This window comes from Canis lupus, chromosome 1, assembly GCF_048164855.1.
Source record: "Canis lupus baileyi chromosome 1, mCanLup2.hap1, whole genome shotgun sequence".
Classification (NCBI taxonomy): Eukaryota; Metazoa; Chordata; class Mammalia; order Carnivora; family Canidae; genus Canis; species Canis lupus.
In genome coordinates this window covers 61,076,428-61,104,324 of record NC_132838.1, presented here as the reverse complement: position 1 = coordinate 61,104,324, position 27,897 = coordinate 61,076,428, and the positions used below count along the sequence as shown (strand labels likewise).

The 27,897-nt window shown below is 34.2% G+C and overlaps 1 pseudogene; it reads right to left on the bottom strand.

Moving 5' to 3' along the window:
• Positions 1-3,494: 3,494 nt before the first annotated feature.
• LOC140609078 (U4 spliceosomal RNA) lies at positions 3,495-3,643 on the bottom strand (annotated as a pseudogene).
• Positions 3,644-27,897: the final 24,254 nt, after the last annotated feature.

The window sequence follows — 27,897 nt, the reverse complement described above, 5'->3', positions numbered from 1 at the left end:
AGTAGCAAATCCACATTAAAACTGTTTCATCCTTTTTCTCATAAAGAATTATTTTCTCAAAGAAAAGACAGTCCCAGTGTATTTCCAACTTTGATGCACTAATGAATTTGGATCACACTTCATATTTTCTTGTATTCAAAAATATGAAATACTGGCAGTTGGTTTTCTTGACAGTAGTGATACTAGCTTCCTAGAGCTATTTGTTACTAGTTCATACCACTGTAAAACCTAGAAAGGAGAGGTTTCATTTTTTTTCCCTTAGTTTTGAGAGTAATGGTCAACAAACAAAAAAAATCGTTTATTGGTTGCTGATACAACTTCAGCTACTGCCTTTATCTGACTATGCGTTCATTTTGTCCGAACACAAGAAAAAAAGCAACTGCTAATATCTAATCAAGAGGTATTAAATATTTTGATTTTGTATCATGCAATATTTACATTCAGATTTAGTTTAGTTTTTGCTTATGGTAAGGAATACTCCTTTGCAAGCATTATGTTGTTCTTATCACCTTGTATGGAAGGTAGTTACATCCATATACCAGAAGTGTTTGTGGAAGGCATGCTAATCAGTCATGAAGCACAAATAAGAAGGCAGCAAAGCATGTGATGCACTCAGCATCCCTCTCCCCAAAGCAATGCCCCGCTTCACTATGGAATGGAGCATCTGCCTCCATCACAAAATGAGTAAAAATATCCAAGCAAAAACTCATCTTTGTTTTCCTTGCAGATTGCACAATTTATCTCCAATAACACACACATTCATCGTCACCAAAGCTCCGTGGAATAATTAGGAGTATTTACTGAATAGACCATGCAAAGCCATATGCTGTTGGTGGAAAGAATGTGGAAGAGAAACTGAAAACTGGCACAAATAATAAGACTGCAAAGTCAGCCACTTACAGTTGAGCAGCTCTAGAAAAATCATATATGCAATGAGAGTGGTCCATGGTTGTAAATAGAGTCCGGATTTCCATGAGGCAGAACTAGTTTGATAATAGAGGATAGGAACTCCAGAATCTGTTACAGGTTATAGAATTTTTAAAAAAGAAGTTATTAAAGGGAAGTATTAATATAAGTTATGACAATTTTTATATATGTCATTGTAACTCATTTAATATGCAATGCTCAGAAATTTTAAAGAAAGCAGGAGTCTGGGGAGAAAAGCAAAATGAATCTTAAATTTTACTCAGTTGTGTTAGTGTTAAGAAGCCCTGGTGAGCTACTACAAAGTAACACAGTAAAAAATAATACCCTACTGTATTTGTAGTGAATTTTTGTGGTTTATAAAATAGTATTCTACATAACCTTTCATTTGATTCTTTCAATAGTTCTTATTTGGTACTATTATCCCCATTTTATGTATGATAAAATAGATTCACAGTGTTTGCATGATTTGTCCAAACTTATAAATATGTAAGTGGCAAAAGTGGGACTGGAGTCATATTTCCTGACTTTTGCCCAGACTTGGCAAGTGCACAGTAGCTGAGATGCGAAAGGAAATCAAGACTGTTATGAAATCACAGACCTATGTTTAATGCAAACCAAAACTTTGAGGAACCAAGCTAAAAGGAAATGATTGAGGACACTATATACCATGTTAGAGAGAAAACACAAATTTCCAAGACCTAATATTGGGATTGGTAGCCCAAAGAATCAGATATAATGGAGGGGAACACGCATAGCCTGAAGTAATACCATTGTTAGGAGACTAATTGTCCCCGTTAATTCATTAAAACATTACAACTTTTAATTACCTTTGATCTTTGTTAATTTTAAACCAATTTCTTTCAAAGTTTTATTATTTATTTACACAAAGATTTTATTTATTTATTTATTCATTCATTCATTCATTCATTCAGAGAGAGAGAGAGAGGGGCAGAGACACAGGGAGAGGGAGAAGCAGGCTCCATGCAGGGAGCCCGCCGTGGGACTCGATCCCGGGTCTCCAGGATCACACCCTGGGCTTCAGGCAGCGCTAAACCGCTGAGCCACCGGGGCTGCCCTCTTTCAGAGTTTTAAACCAAATTATTTTAAAATAAATTAGAGAATTTGGGAAACTTAGTTTCTGAGACACTTATACTATTTCTTAATCACAACCCTGCCAACTTCATTGCACTTTTCACCATCTTAACTTATTTGTGATTAGATGTCTATTATCTGTTCCTTTAACAATGATAGAAGTACTATAAAGGTAAGGAGTTTGTCTTTTTATTTTACTTATTTTTGAGAGCTCGAGCAGAGGGAGAGGCAGAGGGAAAAGGAGAGAGAGAATCTAAAGCAGACTCCCTGCTGGATATGGCGCTCTGTGTGGGACTTGATGCAGGACCCTGAGATCATGACTTTAGCTGAAACCAAGAGTCAACAGGTAACTCACTGGGCCCCTGTCTTTCAATTTCTTGATCACTGCTGGAGCCTCACACCTAGAGGTGTGCCTGGTATGAAATAGGATCTCATTAAATATTTCCTTAATTTATCAATAAGTGTATAATTAGAGTTGGCCCTTGAACAACATGGGTTTGAACTGAGTGGTCCACTTGTACATGATATTTTCCAATAAATACAATACAATACCATAAATATATTTTCTCTTTATGGTTTTCTTAATAACATTTTCTTTTCTCTAGCTTACTTTATTATAAGAGTATAGGGCATAATACATATAACATACAAAATATGTATTAATAGATGTTGTTATTAGTAAGTCCTCTGGTCAACAGTAGGCTGCGAGTAGTTAAGCTTTGGAGAGTCAAAAGTTACACGTGGATTTTTTGACCTTGCTGGGGTCAATGCCCCTAAGCACCCCTTTCCCTCCACACTATTCAAGGGTTGTCTGTAGTTGAATTGTGATTTCTTCCTTTAAAAACAAAAACAAAAACTAGTTCTTTCTTTTCTTTTTTCAGCTCCTTTTCTGTGGAATACTTAATAGTTTTAACTTTATACTCAGGATTTTCTTTCTTATTTTTCATTGCCTCAGTGTTAATTCATGATTAATTCTATTGCATTTTATTTGAAGTAATTTTTCCATTCCCACTGCCTACTCTTAGTCAAAATACATAGCCTGTGACAGCAAATTTCTTATTTCTTTTCCAACCTAACATTAATTTCTCTGATTATCCAATGCAGCCTGCAATTTATTTCCATATCACTATTTCTAGAGTGCCATTTTAATCAACCCACTCCATTTTTTCGGGAATAGTTATTGGCTTCTTATTTTTATCAGATGGATTATATCTGGGGAAAGAGAACATGCCATGCCCTATCACCTGCCAACGCACAACCTTTAAAACATTAGTTGACTTTCTTGATTTGTCAACATAAGAATAAAGTTATCAGAATCAGAGATACCACTAGGCAGGACCAGATTCAGCATAAATAGATCCCATTCCCTTCCAACCTCAAGACTCCAACAGAAACATATACAGCTTTTAATGACATTATTTACCCAATGTAAGGTCATATCAGAACTGGAAATTTCAATTACTCTGTGACTTCATGAAGCTTACATCATTTAAAGGTTCTTTAGTTCTTGAATGGAAGTTAAGTTCCAGCAAGATCAAATACATAGGATTCTCCTAGATTTACTTAGCAATAATTGTGCCTCGGATAAACCTCATTGGCTACAATACTGCCACTGCACAAAGCTTCTCCTAGATTTACTAAATAATATTTCTGACTTCAGCTTTTCTACTCAAGGAAATTACTTTTTCCTACAGTTTCATCCTCAATTCTGCTATAATATCCTTGAATCATAATGATTTTTATGCTGAGTTTTATCCCAAAAAATCCATTTGCACAATATCTAATCCCTTGAAACTTGGTGGGTCATATTTCTATGCATCATAGATCCTGGGGAAAATGGGGCAGAATGGCCTGTTAATTAAGTACCCAGAATTTTTTTTTTTTTTTTTTTTTTTTTTTTTTTTTTTTTAGTACCCAGACTTTCAAGTGAGGCTGGGTATTACTTAATAGCTGTGTTGTGACTTCAGGCATACCTCACAACTCTAATGATGATAATGACATCCATATTATAATACAGTTGCATTCTTTTTAATTCATATTTATTCCTTGAGATCAGTTGTAATAACTTCTCTAACACCTTTTGTATTATGTATCCCTTTCCATCATCATATGATTGTTTTCATATTGAACATCAACAATTTCAGAGTGTACCATCATCAGAAATCACTTTCTGACCATGATGGGACAATTAAAAAATAAAACCATTCCATAAAAATGTTTGAGCACAAACAAAAACAAGACATTTCAAACAGTCATACTCTTCTGGCTCACATGAGAGACTTCTCTCATGAGATCCTTTTTTGTTTGTTTTTTAGCTTCACTCTGTGTCTTCTCTCTCTGAGGTTTAAAATTAAAAATACACACACACACACACACACACACACACACCCAACCATTGATATTCCCTCCTCCTAACACTATCCAAACCACAAGAAAATCACATTTCACTGAACCCTCTCCCAAAACACCTAACACAAACCTAAACCCTATACTAACTCTCCTGTAAAGAGCAAATAAACAAATCTTGTTTACACCTGCCATGTTCCATATGATATACAGTCATCCTCATCATGAAAAGTCATAAAACTAACTTTGTTTCACTACAGATATAGTTCTGATGTTCTTTGTCTGGTTGGCAGCAACTTGAGTTTAAAAAGAAATTTCCTAGGCAGCCCTGGTGGCTCAGCGGTTTAGCGCTGTCTTCAGCCCAGTGTGAGATCCTGGAGACCTGGGATTGAGTCCCACGTCGGGCTCCCTGCATGGAACCTGCTTCTCCCTGTGCCTGTGTCTCTGCCTCTCTCTGTGTGTGTCTCTCATAATAAATAAATAAAATCTTAAAAAAATAAAAAATTTTCCTTTCCTTTTCTTTTTTTTTTTAATACCACATTAAATATAGAAATATATAGAAAGCTCAGTATTCCACCTGAGTAAGGAAAATCCAATTCTTCCTCTTTCTCTCCTGTGTGTCTTCTTTATTACTCACACGGAACACTTCAATTCTGACATCTCTGGTCACTAAATGTGTGATGCTTTTCTCACAGCAAGCAATTCTGTGCAATACCAGCTAGATGTCCTACAATTTAACTCAATTCTAGCACTCTCTACCCAGATACTCTCCTCCCCACCAAGTTTAGATTGCCAGTTGTAAGCCCAGGTTATCACCAGTGCTTATGACCAACAGGCTATAGATTGGAGGTTCCAATGACCTTCCTTTGGTTTATTTAATTTGCTATAGGAACTCACAGAATTCAGGGAAACACTTACTTATATTTACCAGTTTATTAAAGGATACAGATGAAAACCCAGATGAAGGCACAAATAGGGCAAAGCCTGAGGGAATACTGAGCACAGGGGCTTCTGTCCCCATGGGGTTGGGATGTGTCACTTTCCTGATGTCAATGTGTTTGCGACTCTAGAGGATAGAGAGTGAGGCTGAAAACTCCAAGCTTCTAATCATAGCTTAGTCTTTTTTTGTGACCAACTCTTGTCCAGGGGCCATCCAGGAACTCATTCAGAGTTGTCTCAATAGAACAAAAGATGTTCCTGATCCTCTTATCACTTAGGAATTTATACAGGTTTTAGGAGCCCTGTGTCAGGGACAGGTTGAAGATAAATATTAGAAAAAGGGATACTCTTAGTGCTACTATCTCTCAGGAAATTACAAAGGTTTTAGGAGCTTTGTGCCGGGGACCAGGGCAGAACCAATATATATATTTTTTCTATTATCTCACAGGTCCTATATGATTAAACTCTGATCCCACTGAACACTAATTTTAACCTAACTCTCTGTATTGCACATTCTCAAGTAGACATTGTGTGAGGGGGAAATCTAACACAGAGATTTTAAAAACAGTGTTATTTTAAGATAAAACAAATTAACAATAACAAAACACTTTACATTGGAACTAGGCTTTTCCTTGATGCAGAATCACACAGGAACAATAGATTCAATCAGAGGGGCAGAATTTTCTCAGTTCTACTCATCCTCTCTCACATTTAAAACCTCCAGATTGATCAAATGTATGCCTTATATGTGAAAGACTACCCATCCCTTTGGATTTTCAACTCTTTTTGAAGATCCTTGATAGCCTTTCTTCTTAGAGAGACCCACACAATGGAGTTAAGTGTCCAGTAAGCCAGTGCACCTGGGTGGCTCAGTGGTTGAGCGTCTGCCTTTGGCTCGGGTTGTGATCCCAGGGTCCTGGGATCAAGTCCCACATTGGGCTCCCTGCAGGGAGCCTGCTTCTCCCTCTGCCTATGCCTCTGCTTCTCTCTCTCTCTCTGTCTCTGTCTCTCATGAATAAATAAATAAAAACTTAAAAAAAATTATCCACTAACCCTACCAGTCAGAAGGAGGTGAATGGAGCCAAATTCCACTACATACAATTTCCCCTCAAAAACTGAGAGTCTTCAAGGACTCTATTAGCTGGACTCTAAGAGATATCCCTAGCTCACTGTTCTCTTCTATAACTTTCTGAGTCCCTTAAAACCTAATTATAGGAGTCAGGGTTGTCATGCCAAACCCATTTCTGATATCACTTGAAGAACGTCAGGTAGTTATGGATTAATAAGTAGAGAAATACTCACTCACATCCCTTAATTTTAGATGCTTCATCTGGTTAGCCTCAGGTAGAAAATCTTATCAGAAACGTGGTAGCCACACAAGACAAGAATGTATACATCATATCTTCAAATAGCTTTCTGGGTGCCTAGAATCTCTGACAAGATCCTAAAGCTGAAAGCTAATTCTTATATGCCACTATTGTTTTACACTCATATGTTGTGTCAGTGATCCTGAAAATATTTTATGCTAACCACCTTTCTTTTGTGGGAATGTATACAAACATTAGATCCATATTATCTTCAGGAAGAAAAAAACAGAATATAGATACAATGTCCAGGTGTCCTTCAAAAATACATTTTTTGTTATCATAAGAAGCAGTTTGCCTGAAGATTCTTATTATAAACAAATCCTTATTATCCACAGATCTGACACTATTCTGTCTCCCACTTAAAACCTTAATTTTATCATCAATTAAACAAGTGCTGAACATACGGCAATAACCTACCTAATAACTGATTGACTAATTAACCACTTTCTTTTTCTTATGAATTTCAAATATTTGAATGGACAAGTGATCTAAGATTTTGGGAAAAATAAATATTTTCAAAATACCAAGTAAAAATGATACATTTTACCTATATAAGTAAAAAATTATATATAATTTCTTTTAAAATAACCTGGAAGTGCATCCTGCTTTAGGGGTATTGGCATATTAGCCATCCTCCTTTCCTTCTTAAATAGCAACAACAAACAAAAAAGTCTTCCAGTTTGAAAAAAAAAAAAAACACCTCAAATTTAAAAAAAATTATATACTCAATTTTTTTTAACTTCCTTAAGTAATGGTAATCTGCTGACCTAGCAGGAAAGTCAGGAAAATCCTTAGAGCCCCCCAAATGACAAGAAAGTACAAATGCGAAGCACTAATTGGTTTGAAGTATACTGTAGCCTTTGTTCATCTGATCCTGAAGGCTCACAGCAGAGGCCCACAAACTACATTAGATGCTTCCAGATTACACTAAATCTTTCCAGTGGACATGGACACAGACTTCCCCTCTTTAGAAAGTCAGTTTCCACATTAACTTCTACCTGTATGTTTTTAAAAAAAATCATCTGCCTGAAAATTTGCCTGTGGTCAAAGTTCCCAGCAGCATTTTCATTTCTAGTTTTCCTCTTGCCCTTTCTTATAATTCTCCCACTTTCCAAAAAAAAAATTGTTTTAGAGTCATAACTTTAATGTACCTGAATTTGATTGCATTCCATTTTCCAAGTATGTGAAACAAAACTTTTGAAGTGTTTATAAAAAGGAGAAAGAAAAGGGAAAAGGGAAAGAAAAAAGAAAAGATTCAAAACAAAACAAATACTAGAAAAGAACAATCCAAAATAATTTTGTCTGCACAGTCTCTAATTAGAGAGCTGCCTCAGGTGTTTCTTGTGCATAATTTCAAATAGAAGGTAAAAAAATTTCCATTTTACTTCTGACATAGCAAAGTTATATTTTTGATTCAAAAAACAGATAGCAGAGATGTTAGCTTAGATGTTTATCAAGACTTCTAAAAGGAATTTTCATTAAATTTTGGCACTGAAAAAGTCTCATGCATTTTTTTTTAACTTGGGTGTAAGTTGTCTCACTATCACTGACCAACTGCGTGCTAATTTGTGCATTCAGTACTTACTTGTTTTGCATTAATCTAGTTGGAATATGCTGAGGATTCTACTGTATATAATGTACTTAACAATAATCATTAATTCATGTTCTGTAAGCCCTGGATTTATTGATGGCCCATATAGTCTCTTGCCATTTCCTGTTTATTTCCATTGAAACTTACTTTATTCTACCAACAAGTCATATTCATCTATGAGTACATGAATTAATTTTGAGAGACCTAGCCATCTCATTAAGTAGTACATTTCCAGTAAAATTTTATTTTTCATGTTTTAATCAATTGTATACTATTAATAATTATGTAGTAATTTAATACAATGGAACTTGGTTAGCAGTTAGAGCTTTAGAGGAATTGGAAAATCAATTTCAATTTATAAATATAATTTAGTTGAAGAGAATATGATAGGGCCACAAAAAAGTTTGTGCATAAAATATAGCTTAATAGGATAAATTTCTATGTAGGAGATGTCATGGAAATAAGAGCTGGTAATGGAAGGCTCAGGGTTGACTGAAAATGATCCAAGGTATTCTTGTGCATCGTGAACTAAGTAGGATTCTTTCCTTATTTTCTCAGAAGCAGAGGCTGTATCAGGAATAAGTTTCCAATAGGATCAGTGGCTTTTCCACCTCTCATAAGGGTCTGCAATTTTCCTAGGAGATGAGAAGCTGGTGTTCCAGATACTTTTTTAAAGATATACTTATTTACTAGAGAGAGAAAGAGAGAGAACACATACACGCACAAGCAGATGGGAGGGACCGAGGGAGAGAATCTCAAGCAGACTCCCAGTTGAGTGCGAGCCCAATGTGGGGCTCAATCCCACAACCCTTGAGATCGTGACCTGAGCCAAAACCAAGAGTCAGAGGCTTAAGCAACTGAGCCACCGACGTGCCCCCAGATATTTTTCTTTTAAATGCTGTCATTTAAATATAGACCTGTAGGTATGCATGTTATTCATGTGACTCTTCACTCACAATGTTTCATTTTTCCTGTAAGGAAAGAAATGGGAGAGAATGTCCAGTCAACTGGAATACAGTACACATTGCATATCCAGCACAGCACTCTGTCTTCTCGATTAGATGATGGGTCTTTTCTGTTGCTGACCCTGGCCATCGTAGCTTCCTCCAAGTAAAATTTATTGCTAACCCACAGGATAGATCATGGAATCTTTGCACAGCAATCTTTGCACAACAGGTTAAGGCTACACATCTTATCATAGAAAATAATATAACATCTATGAATATTGAAATATAACATTATAATATACTTTTACAGGAATAATGGTGGGTATTGCCTTAGATTCTATTGAACACATATCCAAGAGTGATGTAACAATTTCATTCTGAAATGTTAATATTAAAACAAAAGATTATGTATTTTGTGACTATTAAAATTTTAGATTGAAATATTTTAGATACCATAGATTTTCAGCTTATCAAAATTATTTTAGGGGGTGTGCAAACACAAGTAAAATTTGATGACCAATAATCCAGATATTTAATTTTAATTGTTCATACAAGTCAGGAGATACGTCTATGGGAGTTTTATTAAACTCTACAGAAAGCCAGAACTGTGAAGGACCAGATGGTCAGTGAAAGGTTTAATCAGAACAAAATAGGTAACAAAAAATAAGAGTCTAAGGGAACTTGCTTGACTTAATTTTGTTGCTATGTGTAAAGAGTTAATCTTTTCTTGAATTTATAAGCACAGACTACCTCTCATGTAGTTTTGGAACTATAATCATACTACCAATGTAATCTCCAAGTCTCCAAGCTGAGTATATTGCTAAACGTGGTTTCGGGCTAGTGGTACTCTAGTCACCCAGCAGAAGCAAACTGAAACACTCTCTAGTGGAGCAGAGCATACTTTAAAACCAGTCTCAAAGAATTTTATTTTGTAAATCACTAAGGAACGTGAAGGAACCTTCAGTATGAAAAGGCAAGATACCAAGCTCAGACAGTACTAGCCAGCACTGTCCTGGCCCCACCTTTCATGTATATCATGAAAACTATTAGTTCATATTCACATGTTCACCATGTCCACTATGAAAGCTGTTAGTTATCTATTACCACATAACAAACTGCATGACAAATTCAGTGCTAAAAACAGTTTCTCTGCATCAGTAATCCAGACATGGGTTAGCTAGGGGCTCTACTTCAGGTTCTCTCATAGGCTTTGAAGGTATCTATCTGCTGGGCTCCAATTATCTTAAGGCATAACTAGGGAAAAATTCATTACCAGGCTCACATGATTATTGGCAAGATTCAGTACAACACCTTGCAGGAAACTGTTGAACTGGTGGCCTCAGCATCTTACTGTCTTGACCAAAACCTGCCATCAGTTTCTTGCCACATGGGCTTGCACAATATTGTAGCTTGCCTTGCAAGCTAGGAAGGCAGGAGAGAGAGTAGGCTAGCAAGATAAATGTTACAATCTCTTGTAATCTAACGAAAGAAGTGACATTCTATCACTTTGCCATATTCTGTTTGTTAGAAGCAAGTCACTGAGCCAGCATACACTCGGGAAGAGATTATAGGAGGACATAAATAATGGAGGCAGAGATTTGGGGGGGCCATTTTAAGATCTGCCTACTGCACAAACTAAATTTACCAATATACAAAGGACCAGGGAAATGTGACCAAAAAGGGGCAAAGAAATCAATCAATCAAAACTGACCCAGAACAGAGACAATAGCAGAGAAGGAGGAAGAGGAACAGGAGACATCAAGAAGTTCGCTCTCTCTCTCTCTCTCTCTCTCCCTGCTGGAGAAGGACATTAAGCAGCTATCAGAGGACACAGCAAGAAAGCAATTGTCTGCAAGCCAAGAAGAGAATTCTCACTGGAAACTGAATCACCTCGAGCCTTGATCTTGGACTCCCCAACTCCCATAACTGTGAACAAAATAAATTTCTACTGTTTAAGCCGCCCAGTCTGTGGGGTCTTGCTATGGTCAGCTAAGCAGAATAAGACAGATGGAAAATAAGCACATCATGAGACAAGTTTAACATTATTTGTCATTAGGGAAATGAAAATTAGAACTATGAGAGATATCAGCACATAACACCAAAATGGCTAAAATTAAAACATTGACCACACCAAGTATAAAACAGATTGTGGAATAACTAGAACTCTCATGCACCACTGATGGGCATACAAAATACTACAACCACTTTGGTATATGGCTTGGAAACTACTTAAAATGTCAAACATATGCCTAGCATCTAATCCAGCCATTCCTCTTTTACTTTTACCCAAGAGAAATAAAAGGATATATCCTCACAAAGACTTAACCGTTCATTGATTTATTTGTTAATAGTGAAAACCTGGAAAAAAACACAAAAGTTCATCAACCAGAGAATTGATAAAAAAAATTGTGACATATCCACACAAAGGAATACTATTAAATAGTAAAAAGGAATAACCTCCTGACACATACAACAACATGAATGAATCTCAAAATAATTCTACTCAACAAAAAGCAGATAAAAAACTAGATGTGACAAAAAAGAGTATAAATGCATAATTCAATTTATACATAATTTTATAAAATGCAAATCAGTGTAGATAAGAGGTAAGCTAAAGTGAAGTAAGGAGGCATTATAAGTGATAAAAGGAAATATAAGGTGATGTGATATTAATTTCAGTGATTTATATATTTTTAATGTATATACGCGCTGATTTTTTTTTTTTTTAAGGTAGATGGGAGTCACTGACAGCTTCTAATCAGAGGACGAATGAGCTCACATGTGTATTTGTTGGTCGGAGGGGGAATGTAAAGGGGGAAGGCAGGCTGAGGCCAACGCCAGCAGCAGAAAGGCTGAGTTGTGAACAGGAGGCTTGAGCTGGACCGTTGCATCTGGAGACAGAGGTTGGCAGTGGGACAGTGCTCCGGGACAGTGTGCAGAGTGAAGGGGGGATGGATGGGTGCACCCTAAGGGCAACAACCCTGGGAAGGCACCTAAAGATTCGAGTCCGGAGCAGGACTCGGAAAGGCCGGGTCCTGGGAGCCCGCGGAGCAAAGTGAAGGCGGGGACGAGGAGGTCCAGCGCGTGACACATTTTAATATATATGTCAAAATATATCATTTATATTTCCAGTGCAGTTTATTGTATATCAATTATAAATAAATCTGTAAAAAATTAAAGAGAAAAATGTGCATATATACATACATTTTAACACAAAATGTCAAAATATATCACTTATATTTCAAGTCCAGTTTATATTAATTATAAATAAAGCTGTAAAAAATCAAATTAAAGAGAAAATAGAGAAAATTTGAAAACCATGACAAAATCTGGATCTTACTACCCAACAATAACCTTCAACAATGTTTAGCAACATCATTCCAGGCAGCTCTCAATGCACATTATTCAAAATAAATAACACTTTAAAGACTTCATTATTTGGGCAATAATTAGGAGCATGAATCTGATGTACTTATTTAATATTTACTTTGTTATCCTCACAATAAGTCCTATATAGAGGAATAATATTGCCACTAGCAGTGTATTAATGAGGATACTGATGAAGAGATAGGTTAATTAATTTGCCAAAGACAATCATTTATAGATTTTAGTCTATGCCAGATACTCCACAATTCTTACTATTAAACACTTTATTTATATTTATATTTATATAAATATGCGATTTATAGCACTGTGTAATACCAATTTGAAAACTATGGTACCTGAGACAACAGCATCAGTTTTACTAGGGATTTGTTTTAAATCAAATTAATGAACCTCTATTCTAACCTACTGAATTAGAAAATCTAGAGTTGGGCCCCAAAATGTAGATTTTTAATGTAAAATCTAAGTTACATGTACTTATATGTTTTATGTTTACATATATATTTGATATTTACAATATATAATATGGAAATTATATTTTATATAAATATTATTCATATATAATCTTTGTATTATGTATACATATTTTGTATTATGTATACATATTTTGAGCTTCATTGAGATATGATTGATAAGCAATATTGTAACATATTACAAGTATACAATATGATGATTTGATATACATAGATATTACAAAAGAATCTCCCCCACTGAGTTAATTTAATTAAAACGCATCCATCTCTCCTCTTCTTTCTTCTTTTTTTTGTGAGTACATTTAAGTTCTTTCTTAGCAAATTTCAATTATACAATACAGTGTTATTAACTATAGTCATAGTCATGTTATACATTAGATCCTCAGATCTTACCCATCTTATAACTGAAAGTTTGTAGACATTTATTTATTTATTTATTTATTTATTTATTTATTTAAGTTTGTAGCCTCTTCCTATTTCCCCAGCTCCTAGCTCTAGCAACCACTTTTCCACTCCTTGTTTCTGTAAGTTCTAATCATTTTTAAATTCCATATAAAAGTGCTACTATGAAGTATTTGTTTTTCTGTCTACTATATTTCAGTTAGCATAATGCCCTCTAGTTCATTCATATTATTGCAAATGAAAGGATTTCCTTCTTTGTTAAGGCAGAATAATATTCCATTATATATTATTGTATACATTGTATATACATATGTCCATATTGACCCTTGAACAACATGGGGATTATGGATGCTGACTCCCTGAGCAATCAAAAATCCACGTATACCTTTGACTCCTCCCAAATTTAACTAATAGCCTATTGTTGACCAGAAGACTACTGATAACATAAGCCTTGCTGATAACACAAACAGCTAAATTAACATATATTTTATACGTTATATGTATTACACACTATATTCTTACAAGAAAGTAATCTAGAGAAGGGAAAATGTTATTAAGAAAATCACAAAGAAGAGAAAATATATTTACAGTGCTATACTGTATCCAAAAAATCTACATAGAAGTTGATCCACACAGTTCAAACCATATTGTTCAAATGTCAATTATGTACCTATTTTACATTTTCTTGATCCATTCATCTCTTGATGAACACTTAGGTTGTTTTCATACCTTGGTTATTGTGACTAATCCTGCAGTGAACGTGCAAGTACAAATATCTCTTTAAGATAATGGTTTTGTTCCCTTTGGGTTACTGGATGATATGGTAGTTGTATTATTAATTTCTTGAGGAGCCTCCATATTGTTTTCCGTAGAAGCTGTACAGTTTCCATTCCTGCCAACAGTGTGCAAGAGTACCCTTTTCTCCACATCTTTGCAAGCATTTATTATTCCTTGTCTTTTAAAAGACATGAATAGTAAACATCCTAGAATAAAACATAGGGGTAACCCCTTTGACATTGGTCATTGACAATAGATTTCTTAGGATTGATACCAAAAGCAAAGATAACAAAAGCTAAAGTAAACAAATGTGACTACATTGAACTAAAAACGTTTTGTTCAATAAAGTGGACCATCAACAAAATGAAAAGATAACCTACATATGGAATGGGAGAAAATATTTTCAAACATCTATTATGGAGTTAATGTGCAAAATATACAAAGGACTCATACAACTGAATAGCCAAAACCCCAAATAACCCAATTAAAAAATGAGCAAAGGACCCAGAGAGACATTTTCTAAAGAGGGAATACAAATGACCAACAGATACATGAAAAAGTGCTCAACATGACTAATCATCAGGGAAATGTAAATCAAAACCACAATTAGATACTATGTTATACCTGTTAGAATTACTATTATCAAAAAGAGAAGTGATAAATAATTTACATTATTATATTAAATATATATGAGTTGAACCTGAGGTAACTGCTGAAATTTACATGAATATTTCTTAATAAGTTACATTGTTTCCCAAAAGCCTGTATGAAGTTAATAAAAATATTAAATATATTAAATATTTAAAACATTGTCATTTTAATATTCAAATACATCTATCTACTGGCTCCTACTATAAAAAATATAAATTTAGCAGAGTTAAATTTTTTCTATTTCTTAATTCTTGTTAGTTGCATCACTGCTACATGGCTATTATTTATAATATTTGAAGTATTTTTAACTTAATTTCCACAGTTGTTTGGTCTTAGTTCTGTATTTCATGATTTTATTTCTTATTGAAATAAAATGATAGTGTTTCCTTAACTGTATATTAATTTTTAGGCTCCTATATTCATCCAGTAGTTTTATAAAATTTTTTTTTAAAGAACTAACTGGTGTCATTTTAATTATAAAATTACTGAAAGTGACACTATTCTCTTAGCATATGAGATAAAAACTTATGTCACACTTTTCTGACATCATTGTTTTAAACATAAAGAGCTGCTATATCAAAAAACTAAGTCAACTTATCCAATTTTCCTCTCACATGATTTACTTTTACTGTATTACGGTCTTTATTTGTACTGGAAATACAGCTTTATTAGAACAAGCTTGGCAATGTGTTAGAATAGGTTATAAGTAAAAAAATTTAAAAATTCATTGCTAGTCTCCCTCTATCATTGGCCTCTCCTGCTCTTCCAAATGTGGAATTGGTTTTCTTAGGTTCTTATTACTCAAAGGGTGGTTTTGGAAGGAATGATGTCAATATTACCTGGGGATTTGTTAGGAATGCAGAATATCAGGACTGACCTTAGACTCACTGAATCAGAATTTACATTTTAATAGAATCCCAGTTGATTCTTATGTACATAAATATTTGAGAACCATTGGCCTAAGTGCATGCTCATATGATCCTTTCATTGCCTCCTGAAATCCAAATTCCCAGATGCCAGCCAAGGGCAAATCTTACAAGCAGCTTTTCGAAGGATAATAATCTCAGGACTGCTGTTAACTCTTCTCTGCACATATCTCAAACTGAAAAACTTGAAAAAATCAATGATTTAATTAGGAAATTTTACCCATAAGGGCATGCATGTATTAATGCGTTTCTACTCTAAGGCAGTTTTTTACTTGATAAAATTTTGACTTCGGGTATGTTAAATGTTACTATCTTAATTTACCTCAGTTAACATTTTCCTCTTTTGACCAATAGAGAAGGGTAGAGACAAAGGCAAAATGAAAATTGCAGTTATTTAAAAGTGTGTTTATCTTTCTATGGGATTTTGATGTGTTTTTTTTAATGTTATTTTTATACTTATAGTGGAACTTTTTAATATTAGTTCTAGAATTTGCGGTTTCCAAACAAAATCAGAAATCTTTATGGAGTTCTGACCCAGACAAACGTTGATAATATTTAGCATCTGTATCCTTTCCTTCCCAAAACTTTTCCCCCATCTATATTATTTAATGAAGAATACATAGTTTTGAAATATGAGGTAATTTATATCCATAAATGAGGGTGTGCCATAGGCTTCTTGAATTATTTTTTTGCATGTTATTATTATTCCCCTAGTTGGAAGTAGTTACTAAACCTTTTTTTGAGAGCCATCAAATTCCAGGCATTGTAGAGAAACTGCAAAACAAGCAGACGTTGTATCAACTGTCAACCTGATTATTTTTGTTAATATAATTAGAGAAAAAAATTTACTGAAAAAAAATAGGAATGTGTGTACTATAAAGAAATAATAGTTTGGAACTCCAAATGTACTCCTTCTATGATTTCTATTTTTTCAAAAAGGTCAAAGATACAGGGATCAATTTTAAGAATATGCAAAGTAATTTAGTCATGATAGGGAGCATTTTTTATATATGTTCTTTTCAGTACTTAATGAATAAAATTCAGCTCAAAGATGCAAATTTAAGTGGTGCAAGTTTAATCTTGTTTAGAAATTATAGCAATTAAAAATGTTTAAATAGCAAATAAGTCATGTGATCCAAGTATGTCAAAGAGGAAGTAAGATAGCTGGGAATTGCATATTTTTCACCTCAGGTCAGTGGAGAAAATTATAAACACATGAGAAAAGACACTGAGTATACATTTGCTATGTGGAATAAAAAACATTTACACAGAATTTTCAATTGATAAGCATAAAAATTATATTGGATACATTTTGATCATTATAAATCCTTCAGGCAAGCAATTACAAATAAAACTCTATCAAATTCTCCTTTCTATGGAAAACTGTTATAATAATGTTAAAATGTATATAAATTTTTATAATAATGAAAATCATAGGTATGGAATATTAAACAAGTTAACATGTAGTTAACTACAATAATATGTAGTTAAGTTAAAGTTTTAAATAAAATTAAGAATAAAATTAAATCCCCATGTATCTTATTAGTTTAAAAGTACCAAAATCAACAGATATACATAAAATTCAATATAAATTCAGTTTAATGGTGCATTTGATTTTCTAAAGAGATTCGTATGAGCCTGGCTTTAGCAGAACACATTTTAACTGTTAATTTTCCATAATGACTAGTTTAATCAAAGAACTCTGGAAATTTTGTTATTACCCCTTCCCAATCTCATCAACCATCCCAATTAAGAAATGTTTCCTTTTTATTTCTCAAAAATATGTTCATATTAAAGCCTTAGAATGCTTAAATGTCTTCACATGCAGTTCTGTTTACACTTCTTCGTCCAAATAGTCATAATTCACCTTCAGTGAGAAAAATGGTATATTTAAACATTGTGTATTTTAGAGAATTGCTCTGTAGAGAGAAACACGATTTCTCTTAAAGTGGTGGGTAATGATAAAAAGTTTGGCATATATTCATCAGTCAATAATCATTGGACTTTAGAAAATGAAATAAGGAGATACACCTATTAAAATAAATGCAATTATATAAATTATTTAGAAGTAATTGAGCAAACTATACAAAGTGGTATTGGAATTCAATCAAATAACATTTTAAAAACAGCTGTTAAGTATTTGAATAACTAGAATTAGGTGGATGTAGGGGTAGCATTATAGAAGTGTGTTATGTTTAAGCATCTTCATAAGGTAATTTATTTTTTGAGACAATTTTACATTGTGGAAGCAAGGAATATTTGTAATCTTTTAAATCAGGGACTGCTCACTTATTGACAATAAGTCAACTTTGAAGGTTTTTTTTTTTTTCTCTCCGTCATTATTTACTTTGGGAATGTCTTAAAGCCATTAAAACAGTCACATTTTAAGTCCCTACTAGGCTTCCTAATTACCTCTGCTCTTTCCATTGCACTTTTAAAGCATATTGTAGTCCCTGTATTTTTTCAGAGCTGTCATAAAACAATGTGTCCATGTCTAAAATGCAGTAATGAGATAGATTCATTTTGTTTCATTTAAACTAGGGATTTTATTTTAAAACTACTTGAATTTATCACATAATTTCTAAATTGGCTCTATACACAATTCTAGCAAATGTCATGTCATGGGACCATCCTTTATTTTTAGTTAAAATAATGTAAATGGCAGGTTGAATGTTAAATGAGAGAAACTTCCACTGTCAGTAAACAGTTTGGACTTCCACTGTAATTTATAGTCATACAATTGAGCCATTTGAATTGCGCCTTTGAACTAATGCTAACGCTATTTTATTATATGGTTCCAAATAATGTGACAAGCTATCATTTGTCTTAGTAAATGTTGCCAATTATGACTGACAAGCAGTTAAAATAAAGCCAGAAACAGAAATATCTAATAAACAAGGACTATTGCTAATGAATATAATTGTATAGTTCTTAGTTTCTAGTAACCGAAGGACTAGAACAGATACAGGAGCTTGGTGAATAAGAAATTCGTCATAAAACCTGTCATTTTGTTATTGCATCTGGAGGCACAAGCCAATTTTTTCAATGACAATATCTCTATGTGATATGAGCTGTTGTATAATAAAAATAATAAATTGCCCTGTTGTCTTTGTATCACCAGGTCATTTAGCAAGAAATAAACCAAAGAAGCCTAAGTAAAGAATAGAAACCATATTGTTGCAAAGGTCAGTATAATCTCCTTCATTCTCTTTTTAAATTGCTCATATAAAAATAAAGTTGATATGTATTACAGTCATAAACTTCCTTTAGAGAAAAGATTAAAGCTATGCTAAGGATGCTTGTCTGAGCATATACAATGCCTTGCTTAAATATAGATTTTTCTTTCTTGGTTAAATTCGGTTTCCAGCATTACCTGTGGTGTTTTCTTTTTCTAAAGATGGCTTTGAGAAGGCAAGTAGAATAGAAAATCAGTATAGCATTTTCATTATGAACTCCTCAAAAACATTCTATAAAGCTATTAATCATTTACAGAAATAAATGGGAAGCCTAAATATTATGAATTTCAAACTTCATAATAGAATATATTAAATGATTTGGATACATGGCATGTACTTTCATGTATGTGGCCTAGAAAAATTGACAATTCACCACAATATTCTTACTTCATGATATTGCATGACAGTATCTGTTATTAATATGCCCTCAATAAATATTTATTAAATTAATGAATGAAGAAATAGTTTCTATTTATGGAAGCCTTATTATGAGTAAGCTGACTACTCAGTTCTATCTCTTGGATCTCAGAGCATGCATTCTACTCTGTGGACAGAGTACTATAATATCATTGTTAATTTACAAAGTACAGAAATTGTACAGGGCCAGATAATTGTTGAGAATCCAGAAGGTATACTCAAATAGACTTCAATAATGGTAAAGGATATGATAAGAATGAGGAAAAAATTCAGGCAAACGTTAAAAAACTTTCAGGCACAGCAGCCTGGGTTCTTTGTACAGGATGCACTTCCTTTGGGGATTATGAACTACGAAGATACATGCCAAGTTACTTTGTTTCAGAAAAGCCAACATATGAGGGATCTGTGTAACAAGTTAAATCAGGTGTAAACCATCATTTAGTAAATTTGTAAGAAAGGATAGAAACAAGGAAGCACAGGATGCCTCTAGGCTACTTTCAGACTTTGAACTGACCATTATAAATTATCAAGTGCTATATTTTGTCCTTAATTTGGCCAATGGTAAGTATGAAGGCTTCAGGCATCCCTAGAGATAAACATGCATCCAAGGTCCGGCTTCCTTTCACCAGGTATGTACTGCATCCGGAAGGATAGCTTCCCATGCTTGCAGGGTGTCATCTCCAAGACGATACTCCACAGGCTGACTTCAAAAGTCTATTTCATTATTCTAAATAGTCTGTCAGCTTCTAGATTGTGAAGTATTTATTTTTTTTTAAGATTTTTTAACTTATTCATGAGAGACACAGAGAGAGGCAGAGACACGGCAGAGGGAGAAGCAGGCTTCCTTCAAGGAGCCCAATGTGGGATTCGATCCCAGGACCCTGGGATCACGACCTGACCGATGGCAGGCACTCAGCTACTGAGACACCCAGGTGCCCCTGGATTGTGTGGTATTTAATAGGACTATTCGGTCCTATGGTCATAAGTGCATACTGTCCCTCATTTGCCATAAAGCAAATATTTGCTCCCTTGGTCTAGTAGGGTTTTTCTTTTCATTTTATCAAATACTCTGTAAGTTCTCAAATACTGGGCCGATTTAATACCCTTGAAATGATTCTCAGATAAATTTGAATTGAGTTTTTGTTTTTCTTCAAAGTCTGTTGTCATATAGATAGATAACCTTTTGGTTTTGTTTTCCTGGACATTAATATTACTTATGAAATAGATTTTATTCATTTAACTCCAAGAGAAAAGCTTTATATCTCTTACTAATAAGGTCTCATTTGCACTGTCCTTTACTAAGGTACATTTTCAGAGTCATTTAGTGAGAAAAATGTCATGTGCCAACATATGGCCTTTCTCAACAGAAACCATTTAATATATTCTTTGTTTTCTTAATCAATTGCTGACACGTAACATGTTATAAATGTTTCTTTGATTTGTTTTATGTTAAACACAGCCCATGCCCAGACTATCTCTCTAACATATACATCTCCCCACCTCACTTATTTATCTCTAGCCACCCTGAAAACATCAAGTATGCTACTATTCCTGGGTTTTGCAGTTGCTCTTGCCTCTAGCTGGAACATTCTCCCCCAACATAGTTTCTTAACCTGGTCCCTCATTTTATTCAGGTCTCTGCTGCAATGCCATTTTGTTAGAGACAGCCTTCCTGATAATCCTGTCTGAAATCTCACATTCTTACCATTCTAACCCTTTACTCTGCTGCATTTTTTTTTTTTTCACTGACATGTTTGGGGGAAGGTCCCATGACCAATCAATCATTCATTCAGTGATTTGCTAAAAGGACTCACAGGATTAGTAGTCATTCTCAAGGTTATAGTTTATTACATAAAATAGTTATAAAGCTGGATCAACAGGGAAAATGCCAAATCAGATGGAGTCTAGAGGAAATCAGATGCAGGCTTCTGAAGTTCTTCCACTAAGGTAGCACCCAAGACATACTTAGTCCTCTGGCAATAAGTAATAACAATGTATATATGGTGTTTCTGCCCAGCAAAGCTGGCTTGAATCTCAGGGCTCCGGCCTTCTAAAGAAGGCTGCTCCTATAGATATATACCACCTGTGTGGTGGCCAGTCATGATTGCTGAAACTCCAGGACCAGAAGGAAAGCAGGTGTCCACATTCATCATATTGTTTCCACAAACTAGCAAGACAAACTGGTACAAACTTGTTTGATTCAGAGCCACAGGTTTTGAGAACATCCTTATCAATTAGAAACAGGAGAAATTCCCAGGACCAACCAAGGGTCCACGATACAAGCAGGACCTCCTAAAGATAGGAAAGAAGTAAGCAGCATGAGGTCTGCTGCATTAAGTCTTTTCTGCCCACTTCATCATCACATGACCTATTTCATGGATATTTGTTGGTTTGATGTCTACGTCTCCCACTAGACTATAAACTCCATGAGGCCCAGGACTTGGCCTCTTCTTTGATGTCATATCTTTTATGCTTCATGTAGCGACTGGTGTAGAGGCATCATTTCAAAACATTTGATAAGTGCAAATGCAATAATTAACACTGGTTGACGTCTGTTGGGTAGGTTAGAGTATGTAACTCTGAAAGGCAGAAATGATATAAAAAGGTTGCAGAAGGGTGGTTTGAAAGTGATTTTTTAAAAAATAGGTATTGAGAAAGATAGTACTTGTGCCTCATTTTGTTCCAAAAAAATAAAATAAAATAAAATGAAAATTGAATGCCAGACAGTAACTTAAACAGAGTGGGTGACAGTAATGAAATGTTAGAAAATTTAAGGTGATTATTAGAAGTAAAGGGAACAGCTGTTCACCATATCTTCTGAAATGCAAAAATGGGCTTTAATTATGAGTTAAATTCATATATGACATAGGAAAGATGGTTTGGCATGCAGGCAACTAAAATACTTACTCTGAAAGGCTTTGAAATCTTTATAGAAACCATCACAAAAAGAAAAGATCACTTTTTATTCTGAGTTCTTTAGCTCTGATTTTACCACACTATGGAGTGGACTGATTCTTTTCAAGTCCTCTTCATATCATAGGATTACTGCTAAAATATTCCCATTCCATCCTGCCAACAATAGTTGAATGTGGGATAAATATTATTCAGAAATGTATGAAGCATAAAAAGCACAAAATGCATATTTTCTCATATTTGAGAGAAAGAACGATTTGAACAATTTACACAGATATTTCCCTGCTGTTCCAAACTCTGGTGCTAATTTGAGTTTACTGAAACAAAATTCTGATATCTTTGCTTGGATCTCAAGTTTAAGTATATGATGAAAGTGATAGAAGAAGCAGAGTGATGTAAAATAAAGATGATATAAGAAAGAATTATATGCATCTCCCAAAGAATCACATAACTAAAAAAAATATGAAATGTTAAATTGCAAACTTTGGAAGGAAAAACACTCATAATTACTATGGTTAAAAATATGATATGTAATTCCATGTGGGCAGTTTACATGTGCTTAGTAAACTTTTATTGATATTGCTATATATTTTTAACCTGTAAAAGCGATCTCAAAATTTTACCGAGAACTATTTGAAAAAAACCCTAAACTTGAAGAAGATAACAATCAAAAGCAACTTTTAAAGCATCTTAAGAGTGTCAAGATTTTATTTATCTGTGTGGATTCTTCCAAAAGTTATTGAAAACAAAACAAAAAATACTCTCTAAACCTTTGACAAAACCGAGCATTAGAGGTGATAAAAAGCAAAAATCCCTGAGCTGTTTTGAAGACAACTCTAATCTCTAAACACACGAAGCAGAACAAATGAACTTCCAGCCTTTCCTTGGAAAGAATGAATGATCAGTGATAAGCAACATTTCACAGAAATACCTGAGTAAGAGAGCAAAGAACACCAGCCTCCAGTAGCCCTCAAACATTCACTGTTCAGCACTTGTCGTCCATTATACCTCATGTTTCACTCCCTCTAGTTACAAACATAATTTAAACTCTTTTCCTTAAAAAAATCAGTCCGGAGTCTAGGAACACACAAAGAGAATGAGTATGGGTTTCTCAAATTAACAAAATAAAAACTTCTCTTTATCCTGTGCAGAGTTGTATATTTTATAAAGACAGTGGGAATTAGAATTGGTGGTGTGTACTTTCTGGGTACAGGCTGTCTCTTAAATGTTAATCTGAATTATAGTGTTGATTTAGAAACATGTAAAAAGGTGTAAGGCACGTTTTATGTTGCCAGGCTTATTAAACCTTGTGGACCACAAGGACTAGTCCTGGTCAGTTTGGGGATAAAATTAGGTCAAGGAAAAGAGCTAGACTCCGAGACAAAATGACTGCATGTATTTACATGCTCCTGGAACAGAGGATGCTATTCTAGGAAAGAAGTTGAATATAGATGATATAGAAAACTCAAATGTGCTTGATTGTGATCATTAAAAGTACCATCGGGCTCCTCATGAGAATAAAGGTTTGCCTCCTGGCCTGATTCTAAGGAAGATAATTAAATTCTGCATGCCTAAAATCCCTCTCTGATTCCAGCCTAAAGAAGTCATTTCTTTTTTATTATGTACTGATGTTCTAGGCTCTGAAACACTAGCTGTCTTTTGGTCCGGAGATAATTGCATTTCAGGGGTGGGAAGTATTATACTTCATGTGCTACATAATAAAATGCTTTCATATGAGAAATTTTATTATAAATTTGCATTATTACTATGGATATTTTATTCTATTTTCTGTAATGGTATAATTGAAAATATTATATATTTACTACATCTTGAGGAAATAAAAATCAGCTAAAGCAGCAACATGATAAATATTTTATAACTGCCATATATATTTGATATAACTAAATTATATGAAGAACCACATCAAATATGAGTAATTTCCCTAAGAATTTAATATATTAATCTATTACCTTACACTGCTTTTTTCTATAGCACTGTTTAAACTCAGTGATTCTTACCCCTCAAACTTCACTGGTCTAGTATCTGGTCTGCAACAGTCTGTACCCATGTTTTCTTCCTGTATTCAAACCAAGACTGATTTAATGAGAGAAACAAGTTTCTCCTCCCAATAGGCCTCTCATTTCTATTTAAACCAGAAACTACTATTCTCAGCGATGTTAAAGCAAATGAGCAGTGAGGCTAAGTGTGAAAAGGCTGTTTCTCTGTTGTTGTTTAAAGCAGTTTGTTATTAGTGCCTTGTCTGCCCTCCACCCTCCCATTACTATATGCAATCATCGAGTTATGAAATCCTTGGTATTATTGGGAATGCAGCTTATAGTTGTGAACATTGTAGTGTTGACCAATTAGTTGACCAGCTGCATCTCGTAAGGATGATTGGCAGGTATATGATGATGGGAATAGTGGGAGCTGAGAAGGCCAGCCACGCAAACAACAGAAAAAGCTCTGTCTTTCCCCCTTCACCTTCCCATCCAAGAGGTGCAATGAGCACACCACTGGCATGTCTGCCTCCTGCTGGAAAGAAATACTTTTTCCCGATTTAGGCTATCAAAAGTGATATGAAGTTTGGTTGTTTATATAGCTGTAATTAAGTGAAAGCTTTGTGATTAAACTTGCTCTCGTCCCCAATAGCATTACCCCCTGCTATTGCAAATCTGATAAAGGCACCATGGCATGAAATTACACTACAGTTTTAATTCTGCAAATGTATGTGTTGTCTAGTTTCAATTCCATTTTGCTTTGAATTTCAGTTTCATCTAAATCATAGGTTAAAGGGGACATTCAAAAGCAGATTTATTATATTTCTAAGTTTCCAACAAGGTTAATGAAGTTCAACACTTCAGCTGAATCTGAAAATGAAGGAAAAAGTATGATTATTATAGTTTCATTCTGAAATGGCTGCACAGAGCCAGGCAAAATCATTATAATATCCACATTCTGTGAACAAACACGTGGTAATTATGTGAAATTCCTTCCATTTAAAAATTTTTAGTCTACTTTTTTGTTTAGTGCCTACGGTCCAGGGGCAGAGCAGTCTTGAATGTAAAATGCCTTCTAAAATAAGATGCATGTTCTCAAAAAATTTATTCAGAATAGCAAATAACTATCCTTTGTTACTTTTCTTAAAATCAGTTTTCTAATGGGGTCTCTGGAGAGTTCTACTGTTTTTTTTTTTCTCTTATGGTAAAACTATATTTGCACTTAATGTAAACATAATTTTTAAAATAATTAGAAAATTCATGTGCATATGTTGTTTCAAAGTATGAGTTAGAAATAAGTAAGAGTGGCTTATCCTCAAGTTTTACTTACTTTTTATGGGTGACTTTATAAACAGTGGGATTCAGAAGGATACTCATTGAAACTATAACATCCAGAAACCTAATCTCAGGAGCAAAGAAATCACAGAAGGAATAAACTATTTCACTTGCTCTAGTTATCAGCTGAGTGAATTCTCTAAATATCATGGTTTTGTCAGTAAGGCACAAGCAGATGTTTCTTTCTATCATGAGCTCTGTTCTTGCTCATCTAGGTGTCAATACTAGAATTTTCAACATTAGTCTCTGACAACTATTATAAATGAGCCAGAATTTGGAGTCACAGTGATAAAGTTATTTCATAAGTTCTACCTGAGGTGGTGTGCAAATCAACATGCACCCTATTTCATTTTCACTGATATGAGAGAGCAGAATGAGACAGGAATCCAAAAGGCCAACCGTATCACTGTTTCTTGCTCTTTAGAATTGTATTGAGTTTTCAAGTAATTTTGGGTGCTTCCAGTAAGTTTTTGATTTACGCGATTTATCAGATAAAACATTGGTGGATCACTTTTGTTTATGTGACCTAGTAGAAATACTCTTTTTGCTGAAACATATTACCATTCTATTTTTCCTAAAACAACTCTAATATAGCCTAAAATATTTACAAATAATGTGTTAATGATGTTTGGGATTAGCTTCTAAACAGTACAGGATGAGAGAAGTGGATGGCATATAGATGGGCCAGATCTAGCTATAGATTAATGTTTGTTGGGCACAAGGAAGTTCTTGATACCAACCTGTCCACTTTTACGTATGTTTGAAATTCTCCTTAATAAGCAGAAAAAAAAAAATCATCCACCTTAGGAGTTGCAACCTGGCAGTCTGCAGGCTAGATACAGGCAGCCAACATTTTATTCATGCTGAACTCTAAAACTGAGAAAGTCCACCTTATAATCTGAGTTTCCAGATTTTCTTGAAATGTCAGATGTGGCAACATCGAGACAGCATTCCCTCACAATAACACTAGTGCAGGGTAGCAGCTGCTTCCTACAAGAAAAGATGTGCATTTGCTATAGCCCTGGAACACCCTAATGTGTTATTTCTGGCTGACTTCACTTATTTACTTTCCCTTCTTGACTCTTGCAACCATTTGAAATGTTTAAGTTAGAGAAAGATTTCCCTCTTATCGAAAGATGCTGCTACTAAGAACCATTCAGTTCTTTGTCATGAAGAATATGAGCTCAATGTTGCCATCTTCTGATTTTTCAAGAAAATCTGGAAACTCAGGTTGTATGAAATTTCCCAGTTTATAAATACTGTCTGGATCAAATATTAGTCACAAAAGTAACCAATAAATCAGAATATTTTCCAATGTTTTTATAGATATGTCCAAACCAATTTAATTGTGTATGAAAAGGCTAAAAATTAAATGTAATGGAGAATGTCAAGAAAACATTTTAGATCCTAAAATACAAAAGAGTAAAACTTCCTCCTTATTATCCAAGATTTACACTGCATGCATGAGGGCTTTTATATCAGTTATTTACTTATTCAGGATTTGTTATAATTGAAGTATTTTATTCCTGAGCTCAAATGTTAATCTTCCTATGCTTCAGTCAAAATCAAATCAGTTACTCTGATTATGCTGATATAATCACAACCATATACACATAACACATACACACATACACCTTACTGCATATTAAATATATTTTCCATTTCAAGAAAATCGTAAATCAAGCATATAAAAGTGAAAGGAGAAGAAAGAAATACACCAGTGTTGCAGTGAACAGAAGTAAAAGAAGAAAAATGAGTTATGGATGTCATTATATATCATTCATGTTTAAAAGAACTTTTTGTAACATGAATATTCAATTTACAAAGCCTTGTTATAAATCAGCCATCATCGGTGAGAGATTTATCTTGCTTGCCTATGTAATATCATAACTCAATGCTTCATGGGAAGAAAACCATAGACTAAATTGCTAAATTCATTAAAAACTTATATATTACTGTCTGAGAAAAGACCAATTGATTGAAAACTGCTAAACCATCTAATACTTGATCCTTTAACATAGGAATACTTTAATGAGCCTTTATTAGAGTAGGTATTTCAGATGCAGTTACAAGGGATAAAATGATGCCATGTCAAGTTAATAGTTTGTTATAGTAAACAACAAAAGTTTTTTGCGAATTCAACATAAAAATGACTTTTTTTTAAGGGGCACCTTGGT